This window comes from Theobroma cacao, chromosome 8, assembly GCF_000208745.1.
Source record: "Theobroma cacao cultivar B97-61/B2 chromosome 8, Criollo_cocoa_genome_V2, whole genome shotgun sequence".
Taxonomy (NCBI): domain Eukaryota; kingdom Viridiplantae; phylum Streptophyta; class Magnoliopsida; order Malvales; family Malvaceae; genus Theobroma; species Theobroma cacao.
The window spans coordinates 17,132,820-17,146,175 of NC_030857.1; the positions used below are offsets into that span (position 1 = coordinate 17,132,820).

Below are 13,356 nucleotides of genomic sequence, written 5' to 3' on the forward strand. Positions count from 1 at the left end.
TGTCAAATCAATATATATTATTTCAGGCTCTTATCCATGCGTATGCACTAGATGGGGTGTGAAATGTTTGGACAATCGCTTAATCACAGTGTCCGACCTAACTCGCCTATACACGGTGTAAATTTCTAAAATCTCCAATTCAACTCCAAGTCCATCCATTTCAATTTCAATTATCCAATTATATCCACAATACCTCAATGACTGTGAATGTGGTCCAATTTATCAGTTCGGACCACAAATTACGCTTTTACCCTTAGTGCGTAAAAATTTCAATTTTTTTTTTCACCAAAAATTCTCATTTAATTTCCAACCTTTTAATTCATCATTTTTCCATCTAATTCTCTTAAAATAAAGTCAACCTCATCCTCACACACCATTGGCTAGATTCGGCCTAGAGAAATTCATGGAGAAATTGAATATTTTTCTTGTTGTTTTACTCATAAACATGCTACACTAACACTAAACACTAACATAGTTCAAAATCAAATTAATCTAACAACTTTCTCTCTCTAAACCCATATGATCAGACTTGAATCCATCATCAAAACACATAATTTAACCATGGAAAATAAGGAGAAATGCATTGAAATGATAAATCTTAAGCTAAGCTTGAAAATTCATACCTTTAAACACTTGATTCCTTGAAAAATCATACTTTTTCTTTGAATTTTCTCACTCTAGGGTTTGTTCTTATTTCTCTCTCTCTCCTGCTGGTTTTGGCTGATCCTCCAAATGAAGAATTCTGGAATTTTCAAGCCTTTTAATAGGCTTAATAAAATATTATTATTTTATTTACCTTTAGAATATTTTATTATTTTATTTTTTCTAGCCATTTTTTTTACTTTCTTTTTCTACCACTCAATCCTCTCCACTTATCCATGTCTTCCATGAAATTTCTAGACTTTTCCAAAGTTTTGGTAGAGCAAATTTTTAAAAATTACACTTTTACCCCCGTAAAGTGAAAAATTACATTTTTACCCCAAAAACTGAAAAATTGCCCATAGACATATTTTTCATACCTTATACTCATACCATTCTCCAATTTGTCAAATGTGATCTAAATTCTCTCAAAATCTCAAATTTTATCCGCGGGTGGAAAAATTACGATTTTGCCCTTGATAGTGAAAATTCTGGTTTGACTCCGAATTGATCCTCGAACTCCTAATTACCATTTTGAGTCATCCCTGAACTGTGAAACTCTTAATTTCACCTTAAAATTCATATATGAACTAGTTCGAGGCTTAATCGACTCAATAGTACCATTATGGGCAATATCATCTTTTAACGATTTTTCGAACTTCTTAAATATACAAACATTCCATCGAGCATGTGAATGATATTATAATTATTTTACAAAGTAGGGTTTGACACGTTAGGACATATGAAGCTTTTATCCAATAAATCTTCTAACTAATCCTTAAGCTCTTTAAGCTTTGCAGGTGCCATTCTATATGGGGGTATGGATATAAGTTTAGTGTCGGGAATCAAATCTATGCAAAATTCAATTTCCCGCTCGGGAGGTAAACTTGGTAGTTCCTCAAAAAATACATCCATGAACTCATTCACCACCGACACTTGGCTTATATCTCCAACCTTCGCCTGAGTATCCTAAACAACCCTGCCTCAATAACCTACTGGTAATCATGGTCGATATCAAATTGGTTGGAGCATTACCCCTATCCCCTTGAATACTGAATGAGGGTTCACCAGGAAAATCAAATATCACCAATTTGTGATAACAATCCATACTGGCATGGCAGGGTGATAGCCAATCCATTCCCAAAATCACGTCAAAGTCCAAGGTGTCTAACACCACTAGATTCACTAAAGTGTCTTTGTTTTTAACTTGTACTACACAAGACTCATATTCCCACTCAACCAACAATACCTCCTTTAAAGGAGTAAACACTACTAATTGTTCTTCTCTCCTAACATGATCTTTACCCAAATGAGATGCAAAACATAGAGAGACAAAAGAGTGGGTAGCACCAAGATCAAACAAAACTCGAGCATTCATATTACAAACGGAAAGAGTACCTAAGACCACTGTATTATATGTCTAGACCTCCTACAGTATTAAAGTAAACACCTTTGCTTGACCCCTACCGGCAGAACTCTAACGTTCGGACCCAGATGGCCTGCCCTGAAAAAGAAGTACTAATGCCTCTACCTCTAGATCCACTAGCCTCCTGACCAGATGAGGCAACAACTGAAAGAGCAGACAAAGTTGGCTAGGTGGAGCCACGAACAGAATCTGGTGATTGATGTGCCATCGAACAATTCCTCTTAATGTGTCCAAGTTGACCACACCCAAAACAAATTCTCTCATTACAGAAGCATCGTCCACTATGTCGTCTCCCACAAGTATCACAAGGGTGGGTGACTTGACAACCCTGTCTAGAATTTTGTTGCCTCCCAGAACTAAAGGTTCTCTGTCCCGCCCTAATATTAACGCTAGGCGAGTCACTCCCCCTTTGGGGCAATCGTGAGCCTCTTTGTGGACATTGACGGCTAGAAGATGACATCCCACTACTGAAATCTCTACGGCCTTCATAATCCTCTGTCTTGGCCTTTTTTGCTCTATCTCTTACAGCCCTACTTTCACTGGTCCTCATCTCAATCCGCTGAGCACAATCCACTACTGTAGAGTAGGTATTGAAATCTCGAGATGCCACAGCCCTAAATAACGGCTCCACTAACCCATCCATAAATCTTTGAATCTTCATCTCCTCGATAGGGAGCATACCGCTCCAGTTGTGTGAATTTGATGTCATATTCTGACACAGTCATACTCGAAGTCTACACCAAAGTCTTAAACTCTCTAGCTCTAGCGTTACGTACACTAAGTGATAGCAATCGATCTAGAAAGGTTGTACTGAACTCATTCCAAGTCAACAGCTCTGCGTTTGTTGGTCACTAGAGCATCCCAAATCTTTACATATTTTCTCTATCTTATCTAAGAAGATTTGGGGCTTCTTCGATGCATCAGACCCTGAAAATGACGAAGGCTTGAGTTTAAGAAAATCAGGAAGAGAAATCTCTAAGGGTCCTCTCTCAACCTCATGATGTTGGCGATCGACCTGTCCTTGGGAGCTAGGGGATTCTTGTACTGTAGGTCTCCCCTCTACCATCTTCTGTATATTGTCCATACGGGTTATCATCATCTCTACAACCTGATTAACTCCCTTGAGGCCTACTGCCAAGTCTTCAATGGTAATGCCCCTAGTGGGCTGTCTATCCACTTCGCTCGAGGACTGTCCCCCCTCTCATCTACTCACAGGAGTATCCGCCCTCACTAGCCTAGTGGCCCTGCCACGACTACCCCAGCCCCTTAGGGTGGATGCTTGTGGCTTATCTATCATCTCATTAAGGGCATTTTGTTCCCCCATCCGTCTTGAGGCAACTCGTGTCTTAGGCGACATTCTTACCTAGACAAGAGCAAACACCCGTTATTAAATATATTTATAATCATATTTAAGGCAAAAGGGGGTTTCTAAGATAGGGAATTTATGCGGTCCCTTAGTCATAAAATGTGCCGCAATTCACACTTTACAATTAAAGTTTCCACATAAAGACCCGACTCTCCGCTGGACCAACAAAGGAAGTCCTAGGACCTAGACAACCTAGGGTTTTGATACCAAGTCTGGCACGATCCAAATTCCAGGCCATGACTAGCGCAAGGGCCCAATGGATGTAGTCCACAAAGCCTAAGCAAGCCTATCTATTATCCTGCTCATTATCTCATTCAATATTGCTAAGTCACATTTCATAACTTTGAATCAAAATAGTGATAGTTATTACCATCTTATAGTGGCATACTCATTGAAATATACATACATTGTCTAAACATATGGCTTAATAATTTTCATTGGGTTTATCTATACACAACAAAAAAAAAATACTCGACTTCCAGCGGAAAGATTCGAATGAATATACAGCTACTGAATGCCGAGACACCTACCAAGCGTCGAATGTATGAAGACACCTCGACCTAACTACCAGCTGTCTCGTGATCTAAAAACATGAAGTTGAAAACGGTGAGTATAAACCCAATGAGTGAACAAGGAAGGGAACAAGCAATTTATAAGGAAAAATTTGGAAATCATGATGCACTTGTTTTGAAAACAATGCATTTTGGTTCAATTTCTTTCTTAAACCCCCTTATTTTGGACATTGATAAGTCGAATCTTAGTATTGCAAAGACCCATGCTCAATCATGAAGATAAGGGAGTGGAGGAAATTATATCAGAACCCGAGCAAGGTAGCAACGTGACAGCACATTTCTCACTGCAAAAAAAGGCATTCTCGGTTTGCATATGGTTCGGTTTTTCAAGCATATGGTTCGGTTTTTCAAGCATATCTTCCACTTTATGGGTCCAATTGACATGCTTGTTAGATCATTAGAAAGCTAAGAGGCAGGGCTACGACTTTACTGTTTACCAATTTGCCCAGTTCTAATCGAAATGTAGTCAAAATCACTGTCAAAGTGACAGTACTGTACCATCACTAGGAATTTCTAGCGGCAGCGAGAATCCATTTCGCTGCAGCCAAATTCCTTGTTGCAATGAACACCAATTTGACAATACTTAGCAACTTTCAATGTTCAACATGCAAGATTCACATATGCAAAACCATATACCATACTCATGAACTTTGATTTCATAAACATAGATGTATATATATAAATGCATAGATAAACACCAATATCAGTATAATCACACCCGGCTCATGTACATCCCCCCACATCGTGCACATAGCTGGTGTCATCATGTGCATCCCCCCACATCGTGCACAATCAGTGTCATCGTGTACATCCCCCCACATCGTGCACACGGGCACTATCATTATCCATCTCCCACACCGCCATCATCATCGGCATGTTCATCCCCCCACATCGTGCACACACACAGTTATAGTCATCATAATGAAATGGTGCATGAATCAATAATAACCACATATCACAACATAAAACCATTTAGCAAAAGCTTGTTCCCAAGGCACGTGTTTTAAGATAAAGTTGTATAAAATCATTCAAATGCTTTGTGCAATTTCATTCACATTCCCAAAACAAGTTTTGACATGCAGTTCACTCACCGGTAGTAGTTGAGCCTTTAGCCAACTCTAACCTCCTTAATGGTCCAATTGGAATAATGGGGCTTCGTTGGAACCTAACATCAAATTAACATCACCATAATGTCAATTCATACTTATAAACCCTAAAAGCTACCCCTTAGCTAGCTTTCAATTGCCATTTTAAATGGCTATCTATTCCCACTATCCTAGTCACAATAGAGTCAATACACAATCTCAACAATAAACCCACAATTCAATCATTAAACATTATCAACACTTAAAATCCAATGCTAATTTACTACTTACCTTAATAGTTTAGTAACTTTGAATTTCTTTCCAACAATTCCTAAGCTATTATAGGGCCTTTTCTCCCTTTCTCTCTCTAAACACCTAACTAGTGAGAGAAAGTATGGAATCAAGATTTTTCAAGGGTTTTAAAGAGAGAGAATGGAAGAGCATAAGGATTTAGGAAAGGGTGCACCAAAAGCATGAAAATTTAAGCTAATTTCAGAAAGGTTATAAAGCTTGATATCAAGCTTCCATGGAGGATGGAAGCAACGTGAAAAGGAGAAAAGCTGCTGAAAAATATGTGAGAAGCTACTGGAAGCAAGATGCTTATAGCCTAAGCTTATCCAATTCCCTTAGAAATTATGAAAATGCCATTTTGCAAGTTAACTTGTTTTTCTCCTATCCTTTGTGCAATCTTTTTATTCTTTTGACACTAGGACAAGGTCCACAATGATCTAAACTATTCGAGTTTACGAAAACTTAAAATTTTGACTCAAGATGCAAAATGATAATTTTACCCTTTTTGTTTCCTTCCATTTTAACTTAGTCCTCCCATCACTCGTTTAACTCCAATTTCCTTCTATTACCTTCTTCCATAGATGTACAAACAAGGTATGAAGTTTGTACTCTAACGCGGTGTCCCCATAATATTAAAAATATTTACTTGCGCGCGTTATCTTTACTTAATAAAGATACGCAGCCCCATTAATGTCATTTTTCTTCAAAATTCTTTCATTCTTCTTCTCCCCTACTTAGATTGACCATATACTCCTTCTTCATGAAAATTTTTGATATTGAATAAAATATTAATATTTTAATATTATTTTATTTCAAAAATTTCCTCTTACCTCCTCTTGTCTCCTTGGCACCCAAAATACATTATTATGCCTATTTAGACCTTAAAATATCATAAAACTTTCTTCTGAGAGCTTATTAGAAGAAATGATGAAACTACCCCTAGCTCGTGTTATTACATCTATGCTTAATTACAAGCCTATAGAGGTTGAGGTCTCATAGACCCGCCATGCATAAAATGTTATCACACACTAACGTTGACACGCTGAGTATCTAGAGATTTATGGCGTGACATGGCACAGCCTAATTGTTTTCACACACTGAGTGGAAGCAGATTTATGGGTTTACAAGCTGAATAGAAGCAGATTTATGGGCTGACACGCTGAGTGGAAGTAGATTTATTGGCTGACATGCTGAATGCTAGTGGATTTGCAACGTCACACACTGACTTCTTACAGATTTATGTGGTGACACTTTGAGTGCAAGCAGATTTATCAGCTGACACGCTGAGTGTTAGTGGAATTATGACGTCACATGCTGACTTTTTACAAATTTATGGGGTGACACACTGAGTGCAAGCAGATGGTTGTGGGGACATGCTAAATGGTAGCATATTTATGGCGTCACACGCTGACTTCTTGCGACTGTGTATCAAATTAAATATATTAAGCATAGAAAAGGAAAAAAATTCATTTGGTATCAAATTAATTGTGTATAGGCAAAAAAATTAATTGTGTATAAAACAATTGTATAAAGTATATTGTGTATAAAGAAAGAATTAATTTTGTATACAATGAATTGCATAAAATAAATTATGTATACAATAATTATATAAAGTATATTGTGTATACAGAAAGAATTAATTCTGTATACAATGAATTGTATAAAATAAATTGTGTATACAAAAAATTTATGTATAAAATTAATTGTATAAAAAAAATTCTGTATACAAAAAAATTGTACAGACAATGGCCGATATGTTCAGGGTTCACTCTCACAACTGTTGGAAAAAAATTTTAGAGCGTATTGCCAATGCATTTTTGCAATCATATTCTGCTTAACTCTGATCTTTTCTGATTGCAAAATATGGTCTATGTACCCTATCATGAACATACCGCAACTGATACTATCATTCTACCGATGCACTTTAGCTTTTGGCAAATGAATATCCAATGGCATCGAAGTCAAATCCTATCTCTTCCGACGTATGTTGTTGAAATAACTGGCTTGGTGACCGATGAATGGCATCATTGTCGTTAAGGGTGTCATCTGACCCGCACGAACTCCGTTATCCTTAGAATCCGAAGTTCTTGCGGAGTCTAGCACCTTGATCGTCCACCTCACCAAGTCGATCTTCGCAATCACCTAATGCCCACCAACGTTGCAAGGCACGAGGATGAAATCCACATCTTCCCATTTTTTGGCATATGTCGGCCTTTCACCCTCCACATACCCTCGCAACTCATCTGGAATTTGCATTGTTGCCCGAGCATCTTCTATTGGAAATTTCGTGTGTAGCATATGGATGGTGTCCTGTGAAACATGTAAACATTAGCTTACACTTCATGCAATCAAAAACTTAGTATTTATAGAATTGAACAATTTTCAAATAAACTTACAAAGAATATCGTGTCAACCACGCATGCATGAGTAGTGTACAGCTTCGACTTCGACCCTGTCATTCGCTTGCAGAGTAGGCTGAGGCATACGTCGATATGTTCACTTATCATTTCCTCATTGAGATCCTCTAAGGTTATGAAAAAGTCAGCCCCTTAATCCCCTAAGATGCTGACGTTATGCCTACATATGTAACATAATGAATTTCATAAGTCTTGGTGGATTAATGTTTCATTAAAAAATAATATTTGCAATGTTATTTATGAGCTTATCTCGCGGACTCGTCTTTCTTGAAAGCTTCGTAGTCTTCTACGATTTTATCCCTCACATCTTGACAAGTTACTAAGGGGTCGACGAACGGGTTTGCCATGTATTTGCTCGCTATTTTCAGCCGTGCCCGCTCAGTTGGGTCTGAAATTTCTGCTGCACCATCATGGATAGTAGATGACTCCGGTGACGACGATCATATCTCAACTGCATCAAAAGTGCTCTCACGATAAAGAATGATAGCTCTTGCTACTACGTTGACGAATGCATCGGTCGAAAGAATATGCTCTCCTTTAGCCACGATTGAGTCAGGCTCCCTGTCCCCTCCAGCAGATGCATCGATAATGGACTCGGGCAAAGGAACATGCTCCCATTCAGCATCATCGGATTGAAGGGTGACATCCACTGCCACAGCTTCATCGACGACGTCATTGACATGAGTTACGTGCTCTCCATCAGCACTAAGAACGCCATCGTCAATGTCAACACCAGGTTCATGATGCTGTCCATAATCAGCATCATCATGCTCCAGACCAACACCGTGAGATGGACCGCCGTACAAAATGGGAAAAACAGTTACTTAGCTCATAAAATACCACAAACCATAAACAGTAAAATGTTGTGACACGCCGTACATATCAAGTAAAATGTTGTCACATGCTAAGGCTGACACAGCAATAACTAACTATAATACAAATGTCCTGACCCGCTAATGACGAAAAACTATTTAAACCACTACCACTTAACCCCAAAAACCATCAAACCAACAAGAAAACACAGTCTAAACAGTTGTTAAACGTAAACCATCAAAATACAAGCGAAGATAGAATAACGGACTTGTGATTTAAGGTCGTCAAGAATCCGAGCAACGATACGGTCCTCAAGCATCTGCATTGCTAGACTCAATGACTGAATTGAAGCCTTCAGCTCCAACATCTTTTTTTCATGCTTGCGCATGATCCGTCAGAGTTGGCGGGTAGTGATTGCTCCGTCATTGACTGTTCTCGACTAGGTCAACTGCAATAACATATATAACTGTGTTATTCAATAATCATATATGGAATTGTTGAATATTAACCGTTACAACTTTAATATCATAACCGACGGCTCGTTAGCAGTTTGAGGTGGAGCTGGACCGATCGATGCTTGAGGACCTATCGTCGCTTTCGCAAACTGCAATTACATATATAATTGTGTTAATCAATAATCATGCATGGAATTGTTGAACATTAATCGTTACAACTTTAATATCCTTACCGTCGGCTCGTTAGCTGTTTGGGTAGAGCCGGACCGATCGGTGCTTGAGGACTTGTCGTAGCTTTCGCAAACTACAATTACATATATAACTATATTATTCAATAATCATGTATGGAATTGTTGAACATTAACCGTTACAACTTAATATCCTTACCGCCTACTCATTAATCGTCTGCGGTTGAGCCGGACAGATTGGTGCTTGAGGACCTGTCGTCACTTCCATAAACTACAATTATAGAAATTACTGTGTTACTCGATAAACATATGTGAGAATGTAGAACATAAACCGTTAAAATCGATCTTACCGAGGGGTCATTTCCACTATGCGTCTGAGGGGAACCTGTGGGTGGCTCTGGAGCTGCCGACGCATGGTCCAACTGCAAACACAAAAATGTTATTCGATAATCAAATATGTAATTAGAGAACACAAAACTGTTACAATTGTCCTTACCAGCTGTTCACTACCTTGACCATGGTCGTCCCCTTTGTCCATCAACTTAGGGCCCGACAGCTCATCAACTAAAGCAACGACGGTGCGCATCAGCTTCATGCCACCAGAGGCTCTTTTCTCCTTCAAGCTTCTCTTTTTTTGCCTCGCACCTAGCCCCAATCCGACTAATCCTCCATGTGCCTTATTGGCACGTACTCGTGGCCCTCCAATAATGGGACATGAAGGTCCACAAAATACTCCTAGAGGGCCTTATCCGCGGTGGGTTCCAATGTCTTCAGTGCCCACAACTGCAAATAAACAAATAAAATGTTGTCATTATCGAATAGAGAAAATTATTATACAAATATAACGTAAAAATTAGTAGCTATTCACTCACATGGTCAGATGAATCTAACTTCTGAATTACCTTGTAGAAGTCTTTTGGCTTCTGATTGCAATCCCATTTGCACATTCGTGGTAGACTTTGTTCTTCAAATCAAAGGGGGCAACTATTTTTCGGAGGGTCGAAATTGCCTGCATTGCCCAGAACTGCATGTCAAACGTAACCATTATCATACCGTAAATCATAAACGAGTGCACCCATAATTTTTTTTTCAAAAGGAAACTGAAAATGTTACGTGATAATACCTGTATCACCCATGAGAATCCGTAAATGTTGTAACATAACCGAGTTTCCTTTGTCACGCTTGAGTCAGGCACTTCGAACCCCTTCAAAAGGTAGTCCAAGGTCAGCCTCCAAACATAGTGCCCTCATGGGAAGACATTCCAAGCGTCGATGTCCTCCACCAATGACAGCAACCAAGGCGTCACCCGTCTATGGTAGTCTTGACCAAATAAAATGTTATTCGCAATCAAGACGAGTGCCATCTTGGTCACGTCTCCTGGTCACTGGAAGTTGCCCCCGCGAATCGTATCAAGCAAAGCCTGTAGCTTAACGTTCTTCTGCCCATTCTAGTATTTGTCATGAATTCCCTCCGCAGCAACCTCGTACGATCGTCTGAACACATCGAGCATTGGACCAAACTTCAGCTCAGTGATGAGGCAGAACTCCTACTTTGATAGTCGCGCCTTGCTCTTGCTAATGGCAAACCATAGCTCGTGGTCCATTGACTGGCTCTCAGTGATCAGGCGAATCATGATGCTGTGCAAGAGACCGGTGCAAAAGTACCCCTGTGGATAGAAGTCCAAGAGCATTCCGAAGTAGGTACGCTTAACTGCATCGTACTCCCCCTTCTGTTGAAGAGTCTTTGTGATGTAATGCAGCTACAACCACTTACAGTGGGTGTTAATTGCGACGTTGAACGCCCACTTCTCCCTTGGCACTATCATCAAACTGTCAAGATCCTCATACTGTCTGTGCTGGATCTGCAAAACATGGCACACATGCACTAGTGAGTTAAGCCGTCATATGCAACAAGGTATACTGAAGACATAAATAAGAAAAAAATGTTGTGACACGTCATGCATAACAAGCAAAATGTTGTGACACGCCATGCATTACAAGTAAAATGTTGTGACACACCATGCATAACAAGTTAAATGTTGTGACACGCCATGCATAACAAGTTAAATGTTGTGACACACCATGCATAACAAGTAAAATGTTGTGACACGCCATGCATATTAAGTAAAATTGTCACGACTTGGAACCCCCCATCGGGCTCGTGACAACTACCGCAAAGCCTCGACAGACATTCTTCACCCCGAATGCCGATCGAAACCTCGTATCAGCTTTCACACTTCCCCAGTGAGCAATAGTTATCAAATATCGTAATTCGAAGAATTACGAGTCATTTCCAAATCAGAACATAACATATTGTTTTTTGGCTCATAGGGGCATTTTCGTCATTTTTCGACAAAAATCTCAAAACTTGCTAAAAATGTAGTAGGTAAGTAGAAAATATATATTTAGTGATTTAAAAACAAATTAAGTATCTAAAACGTTGATTTGAAGTGAAAATTTGACCATTTGAATATAATAAAAATATTCAATAAAATAAACTATTTTCTTGTAAAATAATTTTTTATAAAGCTATCGGTAAATAATTCTTATAACGTAAAAGTTAATCATATTCATATATACTATAAAGTAAATAACCAAAGCATAAAATTACTTTTACAATGACACGTGGACCCACATTTAATCAAAATGTATCGGAAGCTGAAAACTTATAGCTTTTGCTGATTCAAGTCCAAATGAAGGTCCTTATCAAAGTCAACTAACTATGGAATTCCTCGAGCCTGAAATATGAGGAAATGAGGGTGGTGAGATTATAAAATCCCAGTGAGTAAACAGACACCATCTAAACTATCTAAAGGCGAGTAAATGGAGACGAATTAAAATAAGTCATCATACTGTAATTTCATTATCTTTCAACTCATTTCAACCAAATAAACAACTAGGCTTATGATTTCCTGAAAAACTTGGCTCGTGTCAAAAATCATTCTCATACTCAGTTATCAGGGATACTGTGATCGAGGGTTATCCCAACCGAGTTCGCCAAGGCTATTAAATGTCTTTACATCCGAAATTTTAGCCATGACTTGGCGTTGGCTGAGTCTCACTCTCACGCGGTGGTCCACATGAAGTGTACTCGAATCTTTACCTCAGGAGATACTTCATCCATCATCTCCCCTTGGAGGTAAATATATAATTGAGTTACAGTGCCCCTCTCATAGGCAGTCCACAGAAACTCCCACCACTGCAGTGACTATGGATTATTTTATCTACCACCTGATTTATAAAATCTTTTTCTGCATGACATGACAATTTATCGCAATCTAGCCTCTCAAGGCTGAATACACAGTACAAATAATTCTAACACCAAAAATCAATTTAGCCATTCATGCTCATTTATTATCATAAGCCATTCAATTTAAAGTCATAAATTTACAACACAAGCAGATAGTCTCCAATTACTCTATTTTCAAAATCAGTATTCAATTTTCCAAAAAATTTATAAAATCATTTTATAAAATCACAATTTCTCCTAAAACATAGCAATTTACCATTTAAACCCATTTTTCATAAAATCACATAATTGTATAAAACTACTCTAGATAATTAAGATGTTAATAAGTTTACTCACAATTTTAGGAGTCGATGTACTCCTAATCCCAGTCTCTAAGCACAATCTCTGTACTTTTACCAGTGTAATTTACTCACCACCTATCCACAATGTACAATACATAATTCACCACATCAATGCTTGACCATTATAAAATCAATTCAGGCTCGGTGTATATGCATGATATGATATGCAACTTATCCGACTACCGCTTAAATGTGGTGCTGACCTAATTCGACCTATTACCCGATTAAATGACAATTGTGTCTGATTTGGCTCCAAATTACTCCATTTCATTTCTAATATTTCAATTCACTAACTACAATTCCAATAATCTAAAATTTAGCCTAACAACCCTCACAATTCTTCTTGAAAATTTCGACCATTGTGGTGCACTTTCACTAAAAATTTTTCCATTCCATTTTCTCACCATAAATCATCATTTCATCAATTTTTCAACCAATTCACTTGATCACAAAATCAATTCATTACTTCTACACTTCACATAGGGTTCGGCCATTGAAGGTTCATGGGGAAAAT

At 38.4% G+C, this 13,356-nt stretch overlaps 1 long non-coding RNA gene across 1 annotated transcript; it reads right to left on the bottom strand.

Moving 5' to 3' along the window:
• On the bottom strand, window positions 7,053-9,524 carry LOC108663052. The gene is made up of 5 exons (XR_001928933.1): window positions 9,452-9,524; window positions 9,298-9,368; window positions 9,142-9,213; window positions 7,776-9,057; window positions 7,053-7,689 (listed from the first exon to the last, which is right to left on the bottom strand). It is a non-coding gene; the product is annotated as an uncharacterized LOC108663052 (long non-coding RNA).